We start from the raw sequence: 11,124 nt of genomic DNA, 5'->3' as shown, positions 1-11,124 counted from the left end.
AGCTGCACGACCCCGAATGCAGTGCGGTCGGCGGGGCTGAGGGGGGTGGCAGGGGTCCACTGGGGCTCGGCCAGGCCACGACAAGTCCTCCCAGTCTCACGGAATGCTGGGGAAGGAGGAGAGACTTCACCTGGAGCCCCCAGATCCTAGGAACTCCTCGGGTGGGTGGGAGTGTTTGGAGGGTGGTCTCAGAAGAGTGAAACTTGGACTGTGGAGCTGAAGCGGGCTGCAACTTCAGCCAGAAGCAGCCCTCATTATCCCCTTTCTGCTGAAGGTCCAGACAGGGGTCGTATCACATTAGGGGTGCTGCCGTAATAACACGAAAGTTGCTAGCATCAGCCCTGCACTCAACACACTTAGCGGTGATTCAAGCTTTGGCTCCTACTAACTGTGATTTTAGGAAAATTATTTCTTTGGGCCTCAGTTTTCTCATCTGCAAAATGGAATTATAAAGTAGCTTCCTTGAGTAGTTGTTGCTGTTACAGGATTGGCACACACCGTTTGCTGACAGTCCTAAGCTGTGCAGAGGACTAATCGATCCACACAGTCTTTCCCGCTAAGCCTAGATAGCCTCAATGTGGGGCTCCACACTCTCATCAATTAGTGCACAGCATGAAACCTACAGGGCATCACTGGCCTTGGGCCTTGCCAAATCACGGGCATCAAACTACATTACAATGATATGTTTTTAGCCTCACTTAAGAATGAAGAATCTACAATTGCGCATCACTGTGATTCAACTTTCACTGCACTAGAGAAGTGTGTGTTGGCCAGTGTATAAATGTGCATGTCTTCTCAGCATTATTCAGCAAAATGTGTCTGGGGATGCTTCATCTGCGGAATCTAATAAACTCAACATCATTAGATATTTACATAAAACAAATGAAAATGTTGATGTATCATTTACCTGTTAGGATGTATTAGGTAATAGCTCATTAGGTTGGGGAAATTAGGTGAGATAATGTATGTAAATCACTTAGCATGGAGCCTGGCACATGACATTTGCTCAAAGAAGTTAGCTAGAGTAATATTAAGACATAGTGAAGTTAAGATGTTGATATGGTTTGGCTGTGTCCCCACCCAAATGTCATCTTGAATTGTAGCTCCCATAATTCCCATGTGTTGTAGGAGGGACTCAGTGGGAGATAATTGAATCATGGGGGCGGTTTCCCTCATACTGTTATCGGGGTAGTGAATAAATCTCATGAGAGCTGATGGTTTTATAAGGAGAAACCTCTTTTGTGTGGTTCTCTTTCTTTCTTTCTTTCTTGCCTGCCGCCATGTAAGACATACCCTTCACCTTTTGCCATGATTCTGAGGCCTCCCAGCCATGTGGAACTGTGAGTCCATTAATCCTCTTTTTCTTTATAAATTACCCATTCTCAGGTATGTCTTTATCAGCAGCATGAAAACGGACTAATACAGATATAGCGAGAGTCACAGAGCTGTGACCATGTGTCATTGTTTTGGTAGGATTAGGTTGTGCTGGATAAACGGAATCTACTCTGCTGGGTGCCACACCCTGACTTAATTCCTTCCCTTCCCAGTCCTACTTTCTACTCCCCTATGAGCTTTTCCTAAGAGCATGTCTAGTAAATTACCTTCAGAAAAATCATTATTTTGAGGCTCCTGGGGAACCCAATCTAAGAACCACCATCACTCATGGACATTAGAACCTATCAGATTCCAAGCCATTTCAGCCAATCACAACTCAGCACCTCATCCTTGCTGGTCGCATTCACATCATCAGTAATAGTTAATACTGCATGAGACACCATACTAAGTGCTTGACCTATGTTAATTCATTTAATCCTCACAGTAACTCTGTGAAGTAGGTAATCTTATTATCCAAATTTCCAAATGAAGAAACTGAGAACCAGAGAAGTCAAGTAACTTGCCCAAGGTCCTATGGGTAGTAAGTGGCACAGCCTGAATTCAAACCTAGGCAATTTGGGTTTCTGAGTTTGGGTCTTAACAGCACGCTCCATAGCTACTCATTGCAACATACCCAGTAGAACTCAGTAACTAAATGGTAAAAATTGTTAATGTAAGCAATAGAGACCAATTGGGAAGTGAATTACCCATGGCTAATATAATAATTTGGTTGGAAAATCAGCCAGTGTCTATAAGAAAGAAATTTTGATAAAGCCCTAGGCAAAAAATAAAATAAAATTGAGTGATTTTGAAAAAAATACAACAATGTTGTGTATCATGTTTTCCTGGGGCTTTGCTGTGGTTATCTCTGATGTCTGGACATCCTGCACATATTAACACCACACATAGGCTCACGCACGCATACACACACACACACACACACACACACACACACGTGGAGATGTCATCTTTAGAAAGCTAGAGAAGCCCTTGCTATTCTCATGAGGACTCTGTTGTCTGACTTCCTGCTCACAGAAGCTGAGGTCATCTTATCTGGGTGATAGCCAAGAAAGATAGTGTTGGGGGTTACTTGAAGCTTGAGCTAGGATGAGGAAGGCAGGCACAGAGATGGGGACTGGAATGTTGTGGATGCTTCTCCCATCACATGCATGGTGTTTGGGTTGAGATGGCTGAAACAGCTGGATGCCAACCAGAACCTCTCTTTCTCTCATTTGCTTTCTTTTCATGTGGCCTTTCTTGTGATTGGCTTTGGTTTCCTTACAATATGGCAGTTTCAGGGTAATCTGACTTCTCACATGGGGAAAGCATCCCTTCAAGAGTGAAAGCAGAGGTTGTCTGGCCTCTCTTAAAGGCCTAGATGGTGCACAGCATCTCTTCTGTCAAATTTCATTGATCAAATCAATCATAGAGGCCAACCCAGATTCCAAGGAAGGGAAAAAGACCCCTCCTCTCAGTGAAAAGAATGGCCAAAAATTATTTCTGGCCATCTTTACCCTGCCACAGACTGTGGTTTAAGCACGATAGACAGAAAGTTTTATTGTTACTAGGATGTTGGAATTGTTTGTTATAGCAACTGACTTATGCTGACTAATACGCCTTGTCATGTATAGAATCTTATTCTCAACTTCTCTCAAAAAGGGTCATCTGGTAAATGAAGCAAAACTGAGAGAGAATGGATGACACTGTCCAGGAAATATTCAATCTCTGGTTTTTCTTAAGACCTCAAATTTTGATCTTCTTCCAACTCCTTTTGCATTGAAGGAAAATAAGTTCAAGTAGGAGATGTATGAACTCTCGTATTTGGTTCAAAGAACAGTTTTCATCAGGGAAACTGAACTAGTGGTCCAAGTGATTAAAGCCATTTGGAGGTAGTGAGCTCCCCATCACTGGGAGGCATTTGCACAGAGGTTGGTGGCTTTGAGATGTTGGAGTTGAAATCCAGTCACTATCACTTCCACTGCTGAAACTGCTTTTCCTCAAACCCAGTGAGATCCCAGTTTGGTGGGAATCTTTTCCAGCCCAGGAGACCACCTGGGTAGAAATCTAAACTCTAGATTTTCATGAGCAGACAACCAGGAAACGTAAACATACCTCTTTCTTGAAAGTTCCAAGGCCAGATAATAAGAAACTGGTCCTTGGCATTTGATAGGAAATAAAGTATTTCTGAATCTTCTTAGAGCAAAGTCTGGAGGCTGATGATAATAAAGATGTATGAGTGTGAAATAGATGAGACCGGCCGGGCGTGGTGGCTCATGCCTATAATCCCAGCACTTTGGGAGGCCGAGGCGGTGGATCATGAGGTCAAGAGATCAAGACCATCCTGGTCAACAAGGTGAAACCCCGTCTCTACTAAAAATACAAAAATTAGCTGGGCATGGTGGTGCAGGCCTGTAGTCCCAGCTACTCAGGAGGCTGAGGCAGGAGAATTGCTTGAAACCAGGAGGCGGAGGTTGCAGTGAGCTGAGATCATGCCATTGCACTCCAGTCTGGGTAACAAGAGCGAAACTCGGTCTCAAAAAAAAAAAAAGAAAAAAAAAAAGAAAAGAAAAAGAAATAGATGAGACCTTGACTCCTACTTTGCCTGGGGGTGGGGAGGGTTCTTTTGTGATTTACTGTGGATTTTTCCAGAATAGAGGCAATGTCTTAAATATGCTTGGTTCCAACCCAAATGCCCATCAATGATAGATTGGATAAAGAAAATGTGGCACATATATACCATGAAATATGATGCAACCATAAAAAAGGATGAGTTAATGTCTTTTGCAGAGACATGGATGAAGCTGGAAACCATCATTCTCAGCAAACAAACACTGCATGTTCTCACTCATAAGTGGGAGTTTAACAATGAGAACACTTGGACACAGGGAGGGGAACATCACACACCAGGGCCTGTCAGGGGGTGGGGGGGTAGGGATGGGATAGCACTAGGAGAAATATCTAATGTAGATGACAGGATGATGGATGTGGCAAACCACCATGTCACGTGTATACCTATGTAACATACCTGTACGTTCTGCACATGTACCCCAGAACTTAAAGTATAATAAAAGATAAAAATAAATAAAAATGTTTACTTATGTAACAAACCTGCACATTCTGCACATATACCCTAGAACGTAAGCCCTCAGCTCAGTGCATCTGCACTGTACTGAGTATAATATATATATAAATATGTATATAATAATGTAATATAATATATTATATTAATATTTATATAAATGATACATAAATATATATTTATATAAATATATTAAATTTATATTATATAATATATAAACATATATACCATATATATATATATATGCTTGGTTCCTTTCTTTCTTTCTTTGTTTTTTTTTTGGAGACCGATTTTTATTCTTGTTGCCCAGGCTGGAGTGCAATGGCATGGTCTCAGCTCACTGCAACCTCCGCCTCTTGGGTTCAAGCAATTCTCCTGACTCAGCCTCCCAATAGCTGAGATTACAGGTGCCCACCACCACGCCAGGATAATTTTTGTATTTTTGGTAGAGATGGGGTTTCACCATGTTGGCCAGGCTGGTCTTAAACTCCAGACCTCAGGTGATCAATTATTTTGCCTATAAATTGTCTTCAATTTATTTGCCTATTTATTTATCTTAGGCCTTCTACTCTAAAAGGCTATGTCCAGGAGACACCTTGGCTATCTTGTTTTCTGTGATATCACTCTAGCCTAGGACGGGTCTTGTCATTATCATTTGAATAAATTTAAAAGTATCAATTAAATAAATTAAAAAATAAATGACCATTTGGCAGTCCCCCAAGTTCCACCCATCTCAGCCTCCCAAAGTGCTAGGATAACAGGCCTGAGCCACCACACCCGACCTGCTTGGTTTCTTTCTTTCCCTCCTCCTCAACATCCTGTGCTTCAGTATGACCTGCCATCTGCACCTCTAAAATATATACTGAATGTGTCCCCTTCTCTCCATCTCTGCTGCCCACACCCTGGTCCAAGCCACCATCATTTCCTGCCTGCCCCACTGCCCCAGCCTCCCAAATGGCCTCGGTCACACACTCATCTCTCCCCACAAAATCCATTTTGCACATCTGGGCCTGAGAGATCTTTCTGAAACAAATCATGGTACTCTTCTGATTAAAACTCTCATGGCTTCTCATGGCACTTAGAAGAGAGTCAGAGTTCCTGCAATGACTAGAGGCTCTACAGATTCCAGCCCGTTCATGTCTCATTGACCTCATCTTCTACCATCTTGTCCTCAGGACTTGTGCTCAGCCACATGAGCTTCCTTTCAGTTATTCAGTCATTCACCCACCACGATCCCACTTGCTACTCTCTCTGCCCAAAATGTTATTTTCTTCCCATCTTCTTGTCATCCTGATCTCTGCTTAAAGTCACCTCATCAGAGAGACCTTCTCTAATCAGCCTTTGTAAAATACAGCCCCTCATCCTTCTGTTCATTCTTCCAACTTCACTTATAGTTAGTGTTTTCCAATTTGTTTGTCCTATAACAAAAATTATAACAGCTACTCTTCCTTTTCTTTATGTCATCAATTTATTTGCCTATTTTTTATCTTATGTCTTCTACTCTAAAAGGTTATGTCCAGGAGACACACTGGCTATCTTGTTTTCTGTAATATCCCTCTAGCCTAGAACAGATCTTGTCATTATTAATTGAATAAATGAAAAAGTGTCAATTAAATAAATTAAAAAATGAATGACCATTTGGCACTCCCCCAGGGTCCAGCAGAGATCTGGACACATTGTCGGTAACCACTTTCTTCCATTTGGTGACTAAATGGAAACCAAGGTAGGCAATGGCTTCATGTCATCACTTGTGTTGTGGTTGTGTTTCAGTATATGCAACATGGTGATTTTGTTCTTCAGAGAGGTTCCTTACATCCCAGAGAAAATGACTTGAGACACAAACTGGGGGACAAGGTCAGTCTACCAGGGATCCTGCCCAGCTCTATCTGAGGTCCCCAAAACTCATCCAACTGCCTCCTCCCTGAACCACCTTACACACTCCAAGCTGATCCAGCAAGGAGCTGATGGGCGAGTGAATATCTTCAAGGCTTGGTTAAAATAGACCATCCATACTCGGAATGTATAGCTTTAAGTGTGTTCCTAGAAAGACAAACTGTCTTGGTATATAGAATATATAATTAGAATTTCTTAAATGCTTGTGCTTGGATACTGTTGTGAGAAATTAATTTGTATTTTCTCTCTTTCCTTCCTTCCATGGAGGCAGGTGGCTGGCTTAGTGGTTGGTTGCTTTAAGGGAGGAATGTGTCAGGACTGAAGGCAGAAGTATCCCCCAAGATTTCTGTCTTTGTTGCTGAAAACATAAACATGTGAGGATAGGTTTGTGGGAGGAGGTGGAATGGCTTAGATGACTCAGAAAGGAGAGAGAGAGAGAGAGAGAGAGAGAGAGAGAGAGAGAGAGAGAGAGAGAGAGAGACTTTTCTGAGATTAAGAAAAAGAGATCTCCTCTGGGCTGGGGTAAAAGAGAGAATCCAGGGGGTTTCCAGAGCAATAGGTAGGCAGAAAGACCCCAGGGAGAAACAGTGCATGATGTGTCCATGGACATAAGACCACAGAAGGCAGAAGTATCCCCCAAGATTTCTGTCTTTGTTGCTGAAAACATAAACATGTGAGGATAGGTTTGTGGGAGGAGGTGGAATGGCTTAGATGACTCAGAAAGGAGAGAGAGAGAGAGAGAGAGAGAGAGAGAGAGAGAGAGAGAGAGAGAGAGAGAGAGAGAGACTTTTCTGAGATTAAGAAAAAGAGATCTCCTCTGGGCTGGGGTAAAAGAGAGAATCCAGGGGGTTTCCAGAGCAATAGGTAGGCAGAAAGACCCCAGGGAGAAACAGTGCATGATGTGTCCATGGACATAAGACCACAGGGACCTGGATCCCCAGCCTCGCCAAAGATCCTTGCATCCCATGCCTGGGGTGAAAGCAACAGACAGAACTTGGAGCTGAAGACACCACACAGATGAATGGAACTCTCAGGAGTAATTGACACCATAGATCCCACACTCCATGTCTTGGCATTGGATAAGATTCCAGATCTTTGGCTGTGCAAATGCACTGATCTGAGGGTTACTCTAAGAAACTGAGGCAGAAGTTTCTGCTAGTGCTATAAGGTTCAGAATGGGAAATATTGCTGTGGTTTTTTTTTTAATAAGGAGATGTGATCATTCTTGCACCCTACACTTTGGAGACAGAGATGACCATCCACTCTATGTTTATTATTGGTGGGCTGAGAACTAAATGAGAGAGGAAGCAATAGATGGGACATAATAATGGAGTTTTCAGTTGACTAAGGGGGTGGTGGCCAGGTCTCTCAGACTTACTTTCCAGGGTGTCCTTGAGGAGTTCTCCAGGAGTTGCTTCCGCTGGGCTCTGTATTCATGGTTAAGGAAGTAATGCATGCCTAATGATGCCATAAGCACGATCACACCTTCTTTTGTGTAGATAATGTCTGATAAAGTGAGGTATGAGCCTGCTGTTGCGATGAACCCTTGGCTGTTAAATGGTTTCTTCTCCACTCTATTGACTTTCCCTATTTATAGCTATTCCAGCAGAGCTTTTCTGTTATATTCCTTTCCTACCAGCTGCTGGGCTCCTCAACTTAGTTCTGAAGGAAAACCCAGTTATCTCCCTAGAACTACGTGTTCCCTGTGGCACTGGCCTCTGCTTGGGTCAAGAGTCAATAGATAAAGTATGGGGTGAGGTCTTGCATTAGTTTCTTTTCTGTTGCTTATAACATGATACCTGAAACTGAGTGATTTATAAAGAAAAGAAATAAATATATTTCTTACAGTTATGGAGGCCGAGAAGTCCAAGATTGAGGGTGCTGCATCTGGTGAAGGCCTTCTTGCTGGTGGGGACTCTGTGGAGTTCCCAGGCAGCACAGGGCATCACATGGAGAGGGGGCTGAGTGTGCTAGCTCAGGTCCTTCTTCCTCTCTTTTTCTTTCTTTCTTTTCTTTTCTTCTCCTTTTTTTAAGACAGGATCTTTTTAAAAATGTCAGTACATTTTTGGGGAATCGGTGATGTTTGATTATGTGAATAAGTTCCTTAGTGATTTGTGAGATTTTGGTGCACCCTTCATCTGAGCCATGTACACGGTATCCAATGTGTTGTTTTTTTAATCCTTTACGCCCCTCCCACCCTTTCTCCCAAGTCTCCAAAGTCCGTTGTATCATTCTTATGCCTTTGTCTACACAAAGACAGAGTCTTGCTCTGTCATCCAGGCTGGAGTGCAGTGGCTCGATCATAGCTCATTGCAGCTTCCAACTCCTGGGCTCAGGCAATCCTCTTGCCTCTAACTCCTGAATAGGCGGGACTATGGGGACACATCACCACACCCCGCTAATTAATAAAATTTTTTTGAACTTCCATCTCTTCCACTTAAAGTCACCATTTCTCTTCTCATGATAATCCATTAATCCATTAACCCATTGATCTATCCAATAACCTCTTTTTTCTGGTTTCTATTTTTTTAATTGCATTTTAGGTTTTGGGGTACATGTGCAGAACATGCAAGATAGTTGCATAGGTACACGCGTGGCAGTGTGATTTGCTGCCTTCCTCCCCTTCACCCTCATCTGGCATTTCTCCCCGTGCTATCCCTCCCCAGCTCCCCCCGCCTGCTGTCCCTCCCTATTCCCCCCAATAGACCCCAGTGTGTAGTGCTCCCCTCCCTGTGTCCATATGTTCTCATTGTTCATCACCCGCCTATGAGTGAGAATATGCAGTATTTCATTTTCTGTTCTTGTGTCAGTTTGCTGAGAATGATGTTCTCCAGATTCATCCAGGTCCCTACAAAGGACATGAATTAATCGTTTTTGATTGCTGCATAATATTCCATGGTGCATATGTGCCACATTTTCCCAGTCCAGTCTATCATTGATGGGCATTTGGGTTGGTTCCAGGTCTTTGCTATTGTAAACAGTGCTACAATGAACATTCTTGTGCATGTGTCCTTATAGTAGAACGATTTATAGTCCTTTGGATATATACCCAGTAATGGGGTTGCTGGGTCAAATGGAATTTCTATTTCTAGGTCCTTGAGGAATCGCCAATCACCTCTTAAAAGCCCCACCCCTCAATACTGCCACATTGGGGATTAAATTTCAACATGAGTTTTGGAGGGGACAAACATTCAAACCATGTAGATCTCTTTTCCTTTCTGGACTTGGCCCAGAAGGTTGTTTGCCAAATGAATTAGTTACAGTCCCTTGACCTGATTAACCTGGTGAGAGGTGAGGGGCATCTACTGAGAGGGGAGAATTACAGAAACTGGGGTGAGAAGAGACCTTTTGTTTTGAAAATAGGACAAAAGGTATTGAAAGAACAACAATAAAAACACTCCAGTGAGTGGTAACACGCTAATATTAACATTAGTATTAATGCTATACTGTAATTAACCTTTACTGAGTTGCTTACTGTGTGCTGAGGACTGTACTAAGAATTTAAATGTAGTATCTATTTAACCTCGCTCCAGCCCCACAAGGTAGGTTTTGAGTAGGCAGTATAGATCAGAGGGGAGTCCACTTAGAGGAGGGGATAATGTACTGTGGCGGGTGAAAGTAAAATGAATTATGTAACCATGTTCGGGAGAAACCATAGAGGTCAATTAAGTCTTACATATAGAAAGACAAAATAAGGAACAAGGGTAGACCGAACCGTGGGATTTTTTTTGTTCTTTGACATCAAGAGTGGATTTTAAATTTGTTTTTCTTATTTTTAAAATTTGTAAAAATTTAGAAGTGTAGTTTCATTACATGGATATTTTGTGAAGTGGTGAAGTGTGGGATTTTAGTGTAACCATCACCCTAATAGTGTACGTCATACCCATTAAGTAATTTATCATCCCTCAACCTCTCCCACATACATTCCCACTCTTGAGTCTCCAGTGTCTATCATCCCTCGGCCCCTCCCACATCCCCACTCTTATGAGTCTTCAGTGTCTATCATCCCTCGTCCCCTCCCACATTCCCACGCTTGAGTCTCCAATGCCTATCATCCCTTGGCCCCTCCCACATTCCCACGCTTGAGTCTTCAGTGCCTATCATCCCTCGGCCCCTCCCACATTCCCATGCTTCTGAATCTCCAATGTCTATCATCCCTCGCCCCCTCCAACCTTACCACTCTTCTGGGTCTCCAATGTCTATCAATCATTCTGTGCTCTGTGTTCATGTGCACAAACTATTTAGCTGAGAACATGCAATATTTGACTTTCTGTTTCTGAGTCCTAGATTTTAACCCAGTAGAACCGTGGTCTCAGTAAAGACAAGACTGAATTCACACAGGCACCATTTCTGGTGGCCCCAGTAACAGGATCCTCACTTTAGGATAATAACATTATAAGGAGAAAATGAAAATGAAATAAACAGAAGTCAAGAAAGAACTGTGTGTGCCTAGTGAATGCCATCTTGGGAGAAGGGAGATGAGAGAGGAGGGCAGGAGGGAAAACATTTGAGTTATTTATAAAAGTTACCTTGAGAGAACTTGGCATGGCATGTGTCTTTGGCATCTCCCACAAACTTTAGGGAAAAAAATGGGTTGAAAATAAATCATGCAATTGCTTATCCCCATCGACTAGTCCTTTCCAACACGGCCATAGCCTCCTGGAGAAATGTGTTCCCAGGAAATGGTGAAAGATCAACTTCCTGGTGATGTGACCCTGTGCTTAGCTTTGAACACTGGGGTCATGGTTGACCTGGGATCTGAGATGCACAGGCTAGAG

Source organism: Callithrix jacchus, chromosome 12, assembly GCF_049354715.1.
Source record: "Callithrix jacchus isolate 240 chromosome 12, calJac240_pri, whole genome shotgun sequence".
In the NCBI taxonomy this organism is placed as follows: Eukaryota; Metazoa; Chordata; class Mammalia; order Primates; family Cebidae; genus Callithrix; species Callithrix jacchus.
Note: the sequence above shows the minus strand (reverse complement) of the source record.